Source organism: Anabrus simplex, chromosome 3 (genome assembly GCF_040414725.1).
Source record: "Anabrus simplex isolate iqAnaSimp1 chromosome 3, ASM4041472v1, whole genome shotgun sequence".
NCBI classification, from domain to species: domain Eukaryota; kingdom Metazoa; phylum Arthropoda; class Insecta; order Orthoptera; family Tettigoniidae; genus Anabrus; species Anabrus simplex.
In genome coordinates this window covers 371,436,484-371,448,560 of record NC_090267.1, presented here as the reverse complement: position 1 = coordinate 371,448,560, position 12,077 = coordinate 371,436,484, and the positions used below count along the sequence as shown (strand labels likewise).

Below are 12,077 nucleotides of genomic sequence, written 5' to 3'. Positions count from 1 at the left end.
AATCAATCTGACGTATTCAGTCTCCCCAGGCAGCTAAAATCAACCATGAAGATGGTCACTGTGCTTCACCTTAAATAGTCTCTCCTCTCCCCAGCTTTCGCCAGCCCCATCTGGAACATAGCTCTCACTTGGCAGTCAGCTGGGAGTTGCTGATAATGCTGTACAACTTGAAGGTAAATAAAGTATTTTCATGGTCTGACCTGCATACAGGTACCAATCTGTGTATAACAGGCATCAAAGAAATGCTGATTTTGTAGCCTTCTTCTAAATTGATATTGTTTAGGTGTTTCTTAATTCCTACAGCCCTTCGTTTTTTTAAATTATTATTATTTAATTTCAGTCGTTGAGAGGAAGTTGGATGAAAACCAGTGTGGTTTCAGACCACAGAGAGGCTGTCAGGATCAGATTTTCAGTATGCGCCAGGTAACTGAAAAATGCTACGAGAGGAATAGGCAGTTGTGTTTATGTTTCTTAGATCTAGAGAAAGCATATGACAGAGTACTGAGCGAAAAGATGTTCGCCATACTGGGGGACTATGGAATTAAAGGTAGATTATTAAAATCAATCAAAGGTATTTATGTTGACAATTGGGTTTCAGTGAGAATTGATGGTAGAATGAGTTCTTGGTTCAGGGTACTTACACCGGTTAGACAAGGCTGTAATCTTTCACCTTTGCTGTTCGTAGTTTACATGGATCATCTGCTGAAAGGTATAAAATGGCAGGGAGGAATTCAGTTAGGTGGAAATGTAATAAGCAGTCTGGCCTATGCTGACGACTTGGTCTTAATGGCAGATTGTGCCGAAAGCCTACAGTGTAATATCTTGGAACTTGAAAATAGGTGCAATGAGTATGGTATGAAAATTAGCCTCTCGAAGACTAAATTGATGTCAGTAGGTAAGAAATTCAACAGAATTGAATGTCAGATTGGTGATACAAAGCTAGAACAGGTCGATAATTTCAAGTATTTAGGTTGTGTGTTCTCCCAGGATGGTAATATAGTAAGTGAGATTAAATCAAGGTGTCGTAAAGCTAATACAGTGAGCTTGCAGTTGCGATCAACAGTATTCTGTAAGAAGGAAGTCAGCTCCCAGACGAAACTTTACATCGGTCTGTTTTCAGACCAACTTTGCTTTAAGGGAGCGAAAGCTGGGTGGACTCAGGGTATCTTATTCATAAGTTAGAAGTAACAGACATGAAAATAGCAAGAATGATTGCTGGTACAAACAGGTGGGAACAATGGCAGGATGGTACTCGGAATGAGGAGATAAAGGCTAATTTAGGAATGAACTCAATGGATGAAGCTGTACACATAAACCGGCTTCGGTGGTGGGGTTATTTGAGGCGAATGGAGGAGGATAGGTTACCTAGGAAATAATGGACTCTGCTATGGAGGGTAAGAGAAGTAGAGGTAGACCAAGACGACGATGGTTAGACTCGGTTTCTAACGATTTAAAGATAAGAGGTATAGAACTAAATGAGGCTACAACACTAGTTGCAAATCGAGGATTGTGGCAGCATTTAGTAAATTCACAGAGGCTTGCAGACTGAACGCTGAAAGGCATAACAGTCTATAATGATTATGTATGTATGTATGTATGTATGTAGGCTATGTATGTATGTATGTATGTATGTATGTATGTATGCATGTATGTATGTATGTATGTATGTATGTATGTATGTATGTATGTATGTATGTATGTATGTATGTATGTATGTATGTATGTATGTTTAATTAAGAACATCCCACAGGTCCTGTAGGGTGTTGGGATAATAATGGTGGACCCTTCTTCCCAATTCATCTCAGGAGCTGCTCTATGGGATTCAGACACAAGCAAGTTATGCTATTCTTATGTTATCATTTAGACTTTCATGGCCCGTGTAACTATTCATGAGTTATATTTTTGGGCTTATGCCGTGTAAATAATCAGGGAGGCGGTTGAAATACATAAACACCCAGATAATTTCAACCGCGATACAGGTTACAACCTCAGTGAATCATGACTACCTATTATCAGAACCATTAGAGAGTAATGCTTTAATGTTGCCATTCATTGTCTCTAGCATGGGGCTAAAATAGCGTCCCTTTTACATCTTTGGGCACCATTTCAAGCTTCCTTGTTGCTTTCTCCTAGCAACCATTATAACTATAATATTCTTACAATATTGTGATTTTTTATATCCCACCTTTTCAATACAATTGGTTTTATGTTGTTAGATCATAATACTACAACACTGTTTTATAGGGACATGTTTCGCTTGAATTTCAAGCATCCTCAGCCTATATAATCATCTCAAGGTTAAGACCTGTCGTATTTGATTAGTTTTGACAAATTTGTGCTTAATTATAATTCTAACAATAAAGTAAGAAAATATATAAACATAGGAATTTATGAACACATTAATAGTTTAACAATATGAATGACTATACTAAAATTGGAATAATCGTTAATTCTAAAGATATTGACATCCAAAACACAGTGTCTTCAAATGTTGAAAATTTGGCTAAAATTGTTTTCTCAAAGTTCTAGTTTATTAACTCTCTTGGTGCCAGGCGGTAGTGCGAGCATCCACCCTTTGAATTGCCAGAGCCGATCTGGTCGGCCGTTAACAATCCAGTCGGAAGTTGCCAGAGCCGATTACATCGGCCGGCTTAAAATTCTGTGATATACGTAATTTTGAGGCAACCTATAGTGAAGTGCATACTTTTGTTACAACCTGTAGTAAAGGGGCTACACGTCATTGTGTGTCTGGCCTTGCTTTGGCAGTTCTAAGAGGGTGTTATACCTTTCACAAGAGTCGTTTCCTGTGTTTACAAATACCGCTAACCGGTCAGTAAGAGATTGCTCCTTGCAGTGAGTGGTTTTGTGACAGGAAAATGGCATGTTATTCACGTGATAATTTTTCAGCAGGTATTGATGACAATAAATTAATGCAGTATTTAGAACAGTGCGAAGTTAACGCTGATGATTTATCGGATAGCGATAGGGAATTTAGTTCAGAGAGTAGCGACGAAATTATACCGGACACGTCCGCGGAATCACCGCAGCTAAAGGAGAGACGTTTAATTATGTCTAACAGCACTAAAGCTGCTCTGAATATGGTGGTAGATGAAACTAGTGTTAACGAATATGATGATGATGATGATGATGTCTCTGGAGAACATTTTGTGGAAATTTGTCCCAATGAACCCGACAACATTCCTCAACCTCCTGTCTCCTTCAAGAAAGTTCTTGGACCTAAACATGCCCTACCGTCTGATTCTCCGCCCGTATCACACTTCTATTTACTTTTCACTTACTCTCTGCTAAACCTTATAGTCACATATAGTCCTCTATCATTACCTAAATGCCGGACTCCGCGGGCGAAGTGTAGCGTGCCTGCCTCTCACCCGGAGGTCATGGGTTCGATTCCCGCCCAGGTCAAGTATTTTCGCCTGGTCCTGAGGGTTGGTTCGAGGTTCACTCAATCTAAGTGACCCTAGGTGATTGCAATTGAGGAGATATCTGAGGGTAGGGGAAGAATAATTACTGAGAGGATCTGTCTCACTGACCATGATTCACCTCGTAAAGTGCAGGTACCGAACTGAACAGCGGTCGCTTAGTAGTTCAAAGCAAATCACGGCTTTAGTGCCATACATTTCTTAATTTCGTAAATTCTGTTGCATTGTAAAATTATTTTTCTAATATATACTACAACCGAAAACGAGAAACTACTTTTTCTGAAAACAAAAAAAAAACTATAATATCAACTAGTATTTTTTACTTATTTAATAATTCAGAATTATTTTAATACTGTGTTGTCCACACGTAGAAAATTTGTTGTCAGTATTTGCCAAACATCGATACATACACGCGAATTTTATCTGTGAGTAAAATTGTCTTGTTTTTATTAGTGACATATGTTTGATTTATTATTTTTTACGTTTTCATTTTTCTCGTTCAAATTAGTTATTCTATAGAATTGTATTTAGAAATACATTATACATAATTACGTATATTCTTTTGTATCATAAATTATTTTTTCAAAGTAGATATTGAGAGAGAAAGTGCGAAAATATTTTTCCTCTTCCTAAAAATAAACGTTTTCGACAACTATAAATCAACAATAAAACGTCTTTGACTCTTTATATCACTCCAAACCAGTTTCTTATTCTACGTAGTCGATATGTAGAAAATTTCCTGCCGGTATTTGCTATACACCGGAAGATATACGCGAATTTTAAAATACATGTATTTCCACTGAAAACGGCCTGGCACTTTACAGTAGTAGAGTGGAGGCGGAGCTCTGGCCTCTTCCAGCTGATGGGGAGCGGCCGACTAGATCGGCTCTTGGCTCCAAGAGGGTTAAAAACAATTGTAATTTGACTTCTATGTTAAAACTTGAGTCGTAATTATAGTTAAAACTTATGGTGTCTTAAGATTAAAATCTTGGATCCGTTTGGAATTCAGCTTCTTGTTTTAATTTTGAGGCTTGCTACTGTAATTTAATAGTTTAGGACAGTAAAATGTTCAATTAGTTAGTTTCATCGAACTAGTCTTGTTTTTAGATCAGATTTTCCGTTGGTAGTAGTTTGTATTTATGAGGTATTTAGTCAAAAAGACGTCAATCCAAAATCTTGAGTTGATTTGTTTCTTTCATAATATTTGAATGATGGTGCGTCCCTCTGACTGCTACTACGAAACCTTGTGGACTCTGTTACATTACGGCAACTGTTATCTGTAGAACCACAACAGATATTCTCAGAAATATGCTTAATAATGATTAGCTATGCTGAATGTTACCTCCATGGAATGTCCACACACTGCCTTCAAAAACAGATTCAAATTATTTAACATCTTTCTTTGCAGAATATAACTAGCCTATTTAATTTACTATCACAGAACTATCACAGAAATACTCATAGGTAGCAGGTAGGGACCCTTTTCGGAGGCAGCCCTACCCATGGAGTGGCGCACCTGCCTATGTGAGACCCAGAGCACACTGACCTGGTGTGTAACATCTGATAAGGGTCCCAGCTCAGGGTTACGAGTGAAGACCTCAACGACTTCTACAGCGGAGAAGGTGGACTTCAGTACGGTGGAGATGGTGGAAGAGGCAGCCCTGTATTCAGGGATTAATATGAGTACAACCTGCTGCCTTGTAGGTTGAGGTGATTGGACACCAAAGGCTAAGGGAGAAAACCCTGAAAGAAAATCTCCATCTGTGTTAGGCTCAGCAGGTCAACAGAGGGATTACTGAAGAAGTTGCTTTCAAGAATAATACGAGCCTCGGATGTAGGAATTCACGATGGCGACATCAGTTTGGTGCGAATGACGGTTTACAGCCCGATGTTACACCAGCTACCCAAACCAAACGAAGACAAAGTATCAGAGTGGGAACATTAAATATCCTGACAAAACTGAAGAGCTGGTCAACCTCAAGACAAAGGAGGAAATTTCTGATCATGGGCCTGAGTGAAACAAAGTGGAAGAAAACTGGGAAAATGAATATCAGATTGGACTATAGTCTCTACTGGTCTGAAAATGAAGTAGAGTCTAAGAATGGAGTAGGATTTTTAATACATAAAGACATAGATGCTTGTAGTGAAGTTGAGTTTGTTAGTGAAAGGATAATTAAGTTATCTGTGAACTTAGGAGGAAAAAAGTACAATGTGATACAAGTCTATGCCCCACAGGTAGGATGCTCAAAAGAGGAAAAGGCCAACTTCCTTAATAACTTGGAAGAACACACTGAGTATGACAATCTAATTGTAATGGGTGATTTTAATTCACAAGCTGGCTCACAACGAACAGGATATGAATCCATACCGGGCCCTCATGGAATGGGAAACAGAAATGAAGAGGGAGAATATATGCTAGATCTATGCATGAGAAACAACCTGATAGTGAGTAACACTTGGTTCAAGAAAAGGGACTCCCACAAAATCACAAGATATAGCTGGGATGATAAAATAGGTACAGTAATAGATTATATTCTGATAGATCAAAATGTATGGAAAAATGTCAATATGTTCATTCCAAGTGAAGATCTTGGTGGAGACCATAGACTGTTGGTTGCAGTTATTGCAGAGGAAAGACCTCCCAAAGTCTGTAACAAAAGAGTCCCAAAAATAAAAACTTGGCGACTAACCGAGCCAAGTGTAAAGGAAGAATTCAGGGAAGGTGTCCGCAGGTTGTTGCCAAGAGAAGAACTGAAATTGGTAGATGAAGAAAGGGATACTCTAAAGAAGGTTGTGGTTTGTACAGCAGAAAAAGTAGGTGGACGACAGAGTCAAATAAGGAAACCTAAAGAAACTGCCTGGTGGAATGATGATATTAAAAAGGCTATCAATGACAGAAACCGTGCAAGAAGATCCTCATATCAAGCAAGAACGTGGGGAGATCAACACGAAATAGAAGAGAAGCTGTCACTTTACAGAAAGAAAAAATTACAGGTCAAACAGTTGGTTGTAGCTGAAAAGCAGAAATGCAAGGAAGATCTGGCTACCAAAATAACGCAGGATAGAAATAAGAAACTGTTATACAGTACTGTTAAGAATAGAAGAACTCAAAATGAATCTATCCAAGCTGTAGAACTTCCTAATGGTGAGGTGACTAGGGATAAGACCAAAATATTACAGGAGTTCCAAAGGCACTTCGAAACTTTGCTGAACTGTTATGAAAATGTCACCCCATTAGACGATGAACCTTATGACTTTGGCAGCACAAATACCACTAATCTGACATGGTTGGAAGTAGAGACAGGAATATCTAAGCTGAAAAACAACACAACTGGATCAGATGAATTAAGTGTTGAGATGGTCAAAGCACTAGGAGAGGTAGGACATGATGATGATGATGATGATGCTTGTTGTTTTAAGGGGCCTAACATCGAAAGTCATCGGCCCCAGAGGTAGGACAACAGTGGATGTACAGGGTACTAAATTGAATCTGGAAAGAGAATGTAATACCCAATGACTGGAAGCAAGGAGTCATCATCCCATTGTTGAAAAAAGGTGATAGAAAGAAATGTACCAACTACAGAGGTATAATCTATGTAATCTTTATTTATTTTTCTACCAGATCTACAGCAATGAAGCCTTATTGATCCATTATGGAAGAAAAATAATAATGCCTAGCCTAGTCTGCTTAAGTTGCTGTACACATATCATAAAGCTCGTATAGTAAAAATAAGTAACACCAAACAAAGGAAAAACAAAGTTACTGGAAATAATAATAATTAAATGTCAATAAGTCACTGTTGTCTTTTCAGATATAAACCAAACCTCAAAAAATCTCAATATTGTTGTTAAGAACAGGGATAAAACGAAAACTGATAGTATTGAAAATAATAATAATCAAATGTCAATGTGTCGCTGATGTCTTTTCAGATAACAACGATCTCAATATTGCTATTAAGAAAAGGGATAAAACGAAAACTAATATAACTACTGCAAAAAGGTAATTCCATCTTTGACAATATGGCAATAATAGTAATGGGAAACTAAAACTGGCAACATATAACTGGGCAGAGTACAATGCTGTGTCGGGCTGAATCAGCACTTAGGTCACAGAGTATATCACTTCCGGCCGGGATCTCATTCAGCGCATTCTCTCTTGAACACTGACCTTTCTTATATTCTACTTATGTTGCAAACCTGACTACGTGTTACCTCCACTGTAATGCCTGTGTGCCATTTACTACACCTTAAGATTCTCTACTGGTAATCACACTTCAGCATCTAGTATTTCACTATATTTGTTACCTTTTGAGCCCAAACAATTCGCCAACTAAGATGAAACCATATTCACTCACATATCACTAGGCTAACTAGAGCCCCAGCTCATATTCCAACCATCTCCATATATTAACTTTCTCCTTGGCACCTGTCCTATTTACACACACTCTCTTCCTCATTCACTACACACTTCACCATCTGGTATCATGCCTCTTCAGACCCACTTGTCATTTAACCGCTCTTGTCATAGCTATGTATAACACGCACACACTCCACTATTCTCCAGTATGCAGCAATTTACTTCCAACTACAGATTACCTTTTGTGCTTCTTGTCACTATGCCTTCGTCTTCTCTGTTCTTTTTGCCCCATATCTCTCTTAGGCTCAGACTTCTCCCTTTCACTAGGGCACCTATTGCTTCTTCTTCCTGACTCCCAGTCGTATTTTCGCTTCGTTTGCGTGCTCTTGTTACATCCTGCGTTTCTACTCCCACAATCGCTCCCTGTCTTCTTCTTTCTTCTTTCCCACTGGCCTTCGAATGCTTTAGCTATCGCATCCATCCCTTTCTTTCTTTCTTTCTTTCTTGCTGCGAGCTTGGATCCGGTGCTTTATTGTCCTTGGTTCTTTCTTTACCTCCATATCCGTCTTCGCCCACTTTACTGTCTCTGGCCTGTCTTACTTCCACACTTTTCCCCACTACCACTTCGTCTTTCCTGTCATCTTCCATTTCTCGTAATTTCTTCGCAGTCCACACTCTGGTCCATATACCGTTAGTCACAACTAATTTTTGACCCTTAATATAGGCTCTCAACCCTTGTAATTTAGCCCTGGCCAAATGTTTCTTCAGAGTGTTAATGTTCTTTACCCCTTCTCTACCAATGTCTTCTTTAATCCAAATTTTTGTGCTACGTATGTTGTCTGCACCTTTTAACACTACTTCCGCCATCAAGGTGGAAAACAGCTTCAATTTTATCGGTCTGTCACCCCTTTTATTACCTATCCTTTCCACATCATCAATATCAACTTCGCTAAAGTTAATTCTCATCATTTTCTGGATAATCTCCACTACTTTGTAGGTTGTCAGTACTTTATCTTCTGCTTTATCTTCCGGTACTCCATATATAAATAGGTGTTTCTTCCTCCGTTCTCGGTTACAGTCTTCAATTTCCGCTCGCAGCTTCACCACCTCTACTTCCATCTCCCTTATTCTTGTCTTGAGTGATATAATCTCTCTCTCGTTGGATTCCACTTTGCTCATTATCTCATCTGTTTTTCCCTGTATCCACCGTCTTATATGCTCAAATTCCTTCATTTGCTCCTTCATCATATTCTTAATCTGCTCAAACGGGCATACTTCTTCCACCACTTCTTTCACCACTTTTCTTATGACCTCCACGTCTTCCCAGTTCATGTTGCCACTAGAAGTCGGGCCGGGGTTTACCTCTACACCTCCTATAGCTAGTAGTACCATAATCACCGCTGCCGCCAATATCATCTCGTCCATCATTCTTGTTTCCATTATACCTCCTTTATTTCTAGCTATTTCCTTTCCCCCTTTCCTCTGCCATCTCCCACTAGCTGCACGATATTGATCCACGCCAATCATCTTCCTCTTCCCGCTCGAATTACTTTACCACACACCGTTCACATTCCACGCCGGCTCTCCTGGCACCTCCACACAATACGTCCGTCACCGAACGCTGACTAGGTTAGACTGTACAGAGGTATAACTCTGCTGTCATATGGCCTCAAAATCTACGAATCCATCCTTGAGAGCAGGATTAGAAAATATGTTGAACCTACACTTGAGGAGGAACAACATGGATTTAGACCTCATAGATCAACTATGGACCTCATTTTTGCCACCAGTTAAAACTTTGCTGAACTGTTATGAAGCAGCAACACTTACTGGACCAACAAAGAGTCGTCTTCAGGCAACAGAAATGAAGTTTCTCCGTTCTTGTCTAAAAAAAAATTTTAAAAATGATAAAATAAGGAATGTGGATATCCAACAACAGCTTGGATTGGAAAGAAGCTTGCTGGAGACTCTAGAAGTAAAGAGATTGCATTAGACGACGAACCTTATGATTTTGGCAGCACAAATACCACTAATCTGACATGGTTGGAAGTAGAGACAGCAATATCTAAGTTGAAAAGCTGCTCTATGAGAAGTATTGGGAGAAAGGTAAAACACTTATAACTGTTTTTCTGGACATCAAGAAAGCATATGACCATGTACCACGCAGGCATATATGGGAATGTTTGAGACATAAGAAAGTGCCCAATGATATCATAGCACGAGTACAACGATTATATGATGAAACCAAGTGTTGTGTCCAGATCCAGGATGGAAGGTCAGGTTGGTTTGAAACGAAGAGTGGAGTCCAGCAAGGAAGTTGTCTTTCACCACTTCTCTTCATAATCATAATGGATGTTTTAAAAGCGGTTAAGTGAAAGGATCCAACAACTATTGTCCTCGTTTTTGCTGATGATGTAATGGTTTGGGGTGAGACAGAAGCGGAAGTAAAAACTAGACTAGATCTCTGGCATGAAGCTTTTACAACCTTAGGTCTCAAAATCAGCAAAACTAAGAAAGTTGGCTTGGTGATGATTAGAAACTCTCCAACTGTTCATCTAAGAATTGGAGATGAGGAGATGGATATTGTAGACAACTTCCAGTATTTAGGTAGTGTTCTGTCATCAGTCAATACCATACATCAAGAGATTAGTAACAGAATACAGAAAGCTTCCAAATTCCATTACGTTGTACGTCAAATACTTTGGGATGAAACATTTCCATTAGCTTCCAAGATCAGCTTGTACAAAATATATCTAGTACCTATATTGACATATGGCCTGGAAGCAGCAACACTTACTGGACCAACAAAGAGTCGTCTTCAGGCAACAAAAATGAAGTTTCTCCGTTCTTGTCTAAAAAAAATTTTTTTTTAATGATAAAATAAGGAATGTGGATATCCAACAACAGCTTGGATTGGAAAGAAGCTTGCTGGAGACTCTAGAAGTAAAGAGATTGCAATGGTATGGTGACATGAAAAGAATGAAGACCTCGTGATGTTTGGGAAAAACAGATAATGAAGGACCATGAAATTAGAGATGTGAACTGGTGTCGCATATATGAGCAGCATCTGTGGATTGATAGAACAAACTGGAGGAGGCTCGTACACAATCGCACCTGGCTTGCTGGAGCAAAGAAATGATGATGATGATGATGATGATGATGATGATGACAGAAATACTTCATTTATTATTCTTTGAATAAATCAGAACAAAAAGTAAATCATGTATGTTTATGGAAATTGCAAAAAAAAAAAAAAAAAAAAAAAAATTGTGTCCAGAATAGCTGGATCATTCCATCGAACTGCTTTGCTGGTACAATAAGAACATGCTGGCAGGCAGCACTGATTTGGACATAGGTTTAGAGGGAGCAGTAGTGTGCTATTTTGTGTAAGAATCTTTAAACTGTAAGGTAAGACATCATTTGCTGTTGCATTTTACAAAAATACACAGGGAAACCAGGCTGTACTTTCATTGGCTGTCACCTCTACACTTTCAATAATTTTTGTTTCCAATTTATTTTTCAGTTTTATCAATTATATCATATTTATGGAAACTGTTGTATTGGAGGTAAACAGGAAACCTGTCAAATCCAAGGATAAAGAGAATTATGGAAGTAACAAGTCTCCCACAAAGGTGACAAATACAGAATTAGAGCTGGGACATACAGTATACATTTATGTGAAAACAGTTTCCAATTCAGACTACTGTGACCTTTTGCAAGTATAGGTGTGATTGCACCTTCCATTATTCAATTTAAGAGGAAGAACTGATCATTTTCAGCATGTTTAAAATGTGCTACTCTGGGGGTCATGTTCGGCTAATTGCCAGACTACAGAGTAGTCAGGCATTTTGTAAATAAAAATGTTGCAAGTGAGAAATATCTGATGATATTGGAAACAGATGATGGGAAAATGGTGGACAGATCAAGACATCAGAGAAATGAAAAACTTCAATCCATTATGTACATCAAATGGGATGATTACACACATACCGAACATAACAGTTCTTGAGACGGCAAAGGTGAACAGTATACAGGCTACCATCATTGGTCACCAACTCAGATGGACTGGGAAAGTCCAGTGTATGACGGACGACAGACTCCTCCAACAAACCCTGTATAGTGAACTTAGTGCAGGTTGGAGACCTTGTGATGCCCCACAGAAGCGCTATGTGGATCAACTCAAAAAGATTTTGAGGAGCACAAACATAGTTCTCTGTACTTGATGTGCCACTGCAGAAAATCATACTTGCTGGCGCACATTCACTTCAGTTGCGGTTGCA

The 12,077-nt window shown here is 38.9% G+C and overlaps 1 protein-coding gene across 4 annotated transcripts in view; it reads right to left on the bottom strand.

Moving 5' to 3' along the window:
* The window catches only part of LOC136866390 (sodium channel and clathrin linker 1), a 180,547-nt gene that overhangs the window by 159,907 nt on the left and 8,563 nt on the right, over nucleotides 1-12,077 (bottom strand). The window lies entirely within an intron of this gene.